Source organism: Cervus canadensis, chromosome 29 (genome assembly GCF_019320065.1).
Source record: "Cervus canadensis isolate Bull #8, Minnesota chromosome 29, ASM1932006v1, whole genome shotgun sequence".
Lineage (NCBI taxonomy): Eukaryota > Metazoa > Chordata > Mammalia > Artiodactyla > Cervidae > Cervus > Cervus canadensis.
In genome coordinates, this window is record NC_057414.1 from 20,365,517 (window position 1) to 20,370,834 (window position 5,318).

General features: G+C 37.5%; 1 non-coding gene across 1 annotated transcript; it reads right to left on the reverse strand.

The window, feature by feature from the left end:
• Positions 1–409: 409 nt before the first annotated feature.
• LOC122431544 lies at positions 410–515 on the reverse strand. The gene has a single exon (XR_006266561.1). It is a non-coding gene; the product is annotated as a U6 spliceosomal RNA (small nuclear RNA).
• Between the last annotated feature and the right edge of the window lie 4,803 nt (positions 516–5,318).

Consider the following 5,318-nt stretch of genomic DNA (forward strand, 5'->3'; position numbering starts at 1 on the left):
CCTGGACTGTAGGCTGACAGGCTCCTCTGTCCATGGAATTCTCCAGGCAATAATACTGGAGTGGGTTGCCATTTCTTTCTCCAGGGGATCTTCCCGACCTCGGGATGAAACCCAGGTCTCCCTCATTGCAGGCAGATTCTTTACTGTCTGAACTACCAGGGAAACTCCTATCTATTATCTGTCTCTTGGACTTGGGTAGCTATTTCCTTCCCCATTTTAGGGAAGTTTTCAGCTATTATCTCCTCGAGTATTTTCTCATGGCCTTTCTTTTTGTCTTCTTCTTCTGGGACTCCTATGATTTGAATGTTGGGGCGTTTCACATTGTCCCAGAGGTCCCTGAGGTTGTCCTCATTTCTTTTGATTCTTTTTTCTTTTTTCATCTCTGCTTCATTTATTTCCACCATTTTATAAAAATATGGAACGCTTCACGAATTTACGTGTCATCCTTGCGCAGGGGCCATGCAATCTTCTCTGTATCGTTCCAATTTTAGTATATGTGCTGCCGAAGCGAGCACTCCTATCTATTATCTATCTCTTATCAGCCTATTAGGGCTTCCCTGGTGGCTCAGTCGGTAAAGAATCTGCCTGCAATACAGGTGACTTGGGTTCGATCCCTGAGTTGGGAAGATCCTCTGGAGAAGGAAATGGCAATCCTCTTCAGTATTCTTTCCTGGAAAATCCCATGGACATAGGAGCCTGATGGACTATAGTCCATGGGATTGCAAACGGTCAGACCCAACTGAGTGACTAACACACATACACACAATCTATTAGTCATCTATCTATCCCTTTATAAAATATTTTAAAACATCCATGAATAGGATATCTTACCTTGAATCTCAGGTCAGAAATATTTATGTTCTAAAGGACTAGCATTTCATCATTTATTTACAGTTGATAAAGGTACTTGACTGATCAGGTATGTACCATACTTACACAGTAGTAGGTCTTGCTCTTACCATGATACAGCTGCTTAAAATGGAAACTCGATATCTATTTTAAAGAGAGAATAGCATTAAAAATAATGAGAACTCAATTATTTCAAGAAAAAAAATGGAATCCTAGTCATTTCTGTACTTGCTTTTACTAAACTCCCTTGTGGTTTAAGCACAATTCCTGACAGCTCTAAAACTATCTTACACAAGTAGGTCAAGGATTTATGCAAATATTATCTTGCTAAGTGTGAATATTTACCTTGGACTCTGCTGGAATATTTCTCTCCGTTTTATAGTTTTAAGGGTTGAGTTACCAGATGTCCATAAAATTACTGGATTACCAAAAGAGTCATGAAAAAAAAACCACACACACAAAACCTCTCTTCCCCATTCCTCAATCTAGAATTCAAGGTGAAATTATTGATAATATGATCACTGAGAACTCAAGAATTACTATTTTCTTGTCCATAACCCAAGAAGTTACTAAGCTCTACATTCAACAGATAGCAGAATAGGTGTTGCTTTTTTATTGACATGTGAAGCACTTGATATTACTTAATGCAGCATTTTGATAAAGCGCAAATGGAAAATCAGGTTTGTGATTTAAACAGAGTCTTCAACTTTTGTTTTAGCCCAGTCGAAAACTTACCTCTAGCTGATCTCTGCGTGAGAAGAAATGCAGTACTGTATACAGCATGCAGAGAAGAAATGAGAATCGAAGAGTGAGATGAATCTGCTCTGAAAAAATAAGACTAAGTTTACTTATTCAGCAGCAGAGCATGCATTTGGGCACATTAACTTTGCCATGAAATTAAAAAATGCTTACTCCTTGGAAGGAAAGTTATGACCAACCTAGACAGCATATTAAAAAGCAGAGACATTACTTTGTCAACAAAGGTCCGTCTAGTCAAGGCTATGGTTTTTCCAGTAGTCATGTATGGATGTGAGAGTTGGACTTGCCAAAGAATTGATGCTTTTGAACTGTGGTGTTGGAGAAGATTCTAGAATCCCTTGGACTACAAGGAGATCCAACCAGTCCATCCTAAAGGAGATCAGTCCTGGGTATTCATTGGAAGAACTGATATTGAAGCTGAAACTCCAATACTTTGGCCACCTGATGTGAAGAGCTGATTCATTTGAAAAAACCCTGATGTTGGGAAAGATTGAAGGTGGGAGGAAAAGGGCATGACAGAGGATGAGATGGTTGGATGGCATCACTGACTCAATGGACATGTGTTTGTGTAGACTCAGGCAGTTGGTGGTGGCTAGGGAGGCCTGGCGTTCATGGGGTCACAGAGTTAGACATGTCTGAGTGGCTGAACTGAACTGAACTTCACTTTGCCACTAGCTAGTCAATAAGGTTCCATCAGTATCTGTAATCCACACGTTCTATTAATAATATATATTCGTATATGTACGTGTGTGCTCAGTCACAAAGTTGTGTCTAACTTTTTGTAACCCCATGAGCTGTAGCCTTCCAGGCTCCTCTGTCTATGGGATTTTTCAGGTAAGAATCCTGGAGTGGGATGCCATTTCCTCCTCTAGAGGACCTTCCCAACCCAGGGATTGAACCCATATATCCTGTGTCTTCTGCACGGGCAGATTCTTTACCACTGAACAACCTGGGAAGCCTATATATGTAAATACATGCATATATATATTCTCATTTGGAAAATGCAGGAGTTTTTCCTGGCATTGGAGGATAACTGAGAACTCCCTCTCAGGATTATGACAGCCTGTTCAAGTAGAATTTTTGACATCTCAGTCTAAAGCACTTTCAATTAATTGATTAAGTCCACCAAAATCAGGGTCTGACTCAAAGATATTGAGTAGGATCTTAACCATGCAGTTTATAAAGTGATCCCTCTCACAATTAAAAAAAAGAAAAAGAAAAAGAAGTTAAGTAAAAAGAAAATTGTTTTTTTCTAACTTTAAAGTCATAAACATTTACTAGTTTTAGAAATTAATCTTTGTTTTTATTCTTTAAAAATTCAGGAATAGTGAGTTTAAGTTAGCAGATATAAATAGAAGCCTTCATCTCTCCTCTTGGCCCATATTAAAAACTTTCACCTCTCTGGGTCTGTGAGCAGAAACAGATTTAAAATAGTATATTCAGTTCAGTTCAGTCGCTCAGTCATGTATGACTCTCTGCGACCCCATGAATCGCAGCACGCCAGGCCTCCCTGTCCATCACCAGCTCCCAGAGTTTACTCAAACTTAGGTTCTTATAAAATCACTAGAAGGGCTAGAGGAGCAAGTTTTAGCTTTGGCTCCCCTGAAAAGACTCCTAGAATAAATTGTTGCAAAAATTGCTTATTATGGGAACTACTGTCTCTTCCATGATAAGGAAGCTGGAGAATCAAGAAATCATTACACAAACTACTGGCTCTCCTACCATATTACCTCATTTACAATCCAATCAGGAAGCTATTGCTTCTGCCACATCACTCCCTCCAGAAAATCATTGCTTAGCAGTGATACAGAAGTCAGGAGGGAAGTACAGGAAAGGTTGACTTCAGATCCATGCTTTACCTGCTGATTTGAGCCTGTAAAATAAATGCCTGAGACCTTGATTCCTTACAGTTCACCCCTTAGAATCTATATCATGTCTGGAACCCTAAGGCATCTTCAAAGGAGTTTGAGAAATTCCATTTTCACCTTTCCAGACTCTGTACAGGAAAGCACTATAAAAGAAGACTGGGAAAGATGTCAAGTGAGTCAATCATGAGAATAGGATATGGTCCAGTCTCAGAGAACCTTGCTATAAAACCAAGAATGTTTTAATGATTAAAAAAGTGATATTTATACAGCTATTTTCTTATTTCATTTTCTCTAAAGGAGGTTAAAATGTCAAATTGTTAAGTTAAAGTTCAGATACCTGACAAAAATACATAGCTTGGTAAGTTTAAGTATCAGAAAATGTCAGTGACAAAATTATAGAAACCAGGAACAGGAAATATGTTTCAATTTCTAAGTATACTGCTTCCTTAGTTATTATAGAAAAGCATTTGAATGACTAATGAAAATGTCTTCTATTCATTGCATGTTCTAGGATAAGTCTGGGCATTTGGGAACATTTTTTAATTTTTCATGGCTTGATGATTTCTCTAATAACTATTTGAGCAGGAATTTCAACTATGTTAATTACTGACAATGCTGGATAAACCTGGGTAATATTTTAAGATGCAAATCTGAGCCATGAATCTGTTTTTTCACATTAGAAGACACAATATTAATCTGTTTGGCTAACAACCCTAGTCCACAACTCTGAAATATATAGGGTAGATGTAAATATCTCAATTGAATTCATTAATAAAATTATTCATGCCCTCATTTTTCCCCAAGTCTTTTACTTTGCCTTTGATTAAGAATTCTTTGTTCCCTATGCAGAAAATTTAAGGAGGTAAACCAATGGATTTATAATCCCCTTGGATAAAATGGTATCAATGTTCCACTATTTGAAAAATTGAAGTGCTCTTTTAATTATACAAGTTAATGTGTCATTCCTCAACCTTTTAGTGAAACTGCACAATACTTTCTACAACTTCATGTTCGTCATAAGTTTAGTATCATACTAAGGCAAAAATATCATACTCCCAAAAGGATATAATTAAGACCTTATCAACCCACACAATAAGAGTCACACTCTAAGACTTATACTGCCTGGAAGATTCTAGGAGACCTTTATTCTTCAAGGCGGCTTGTTTGATGTGGAGCTTTGCTATAGGTATGTATCTATTAAGAAGGAGAATTATAAAGGATGAGCAGATCTATACATGTGAAGTTTTAATATTCAGAACTATCATAGTCATATAAGATCACTGGAAGAAAACTGGTAAAAGGCCAACACGAAACAAGAGGTGGAAGGAAGTAAGCACAATAGGTGCATCTTGCATCTCAGACTCTTTTTTGACAGATCTCTCCAAAGCCTTCACTTCAATTGGCTCTTCTGGAAACAAGCTACCTATACGTTGAGTCCACTTACATTCTATTGCATCACTGTATTTTATTTTTTCATGCATTCCCCTACTGTCAGAGTTATCTTATTCATTTATTGTTTAATTGTATAGCACCTTCCAGTAGAGTATTATCACTACAAGCACAGATGCCTTGAGTCACTGGTTCCTTGTTTATCTCTCTGGGCCCTAGAAAAAAACTGGTATACAGTAGTCACTCAATAAATATTCACTCAATAACTATTCCCTGAAAGAATGGGTAAATGGATTCTTAGCCAGGTGCTCTCACTTTCTCTGTGGAAGTTTTACATATACATTCCTAATCACATGAATTAATATGAAGCTTCCCAGATTATCTTCAAGTTGAGCTTCAATTGAAAATTCCATAACGGTGTTCCAATACCAACTTATATCCCCTGGCTCTATT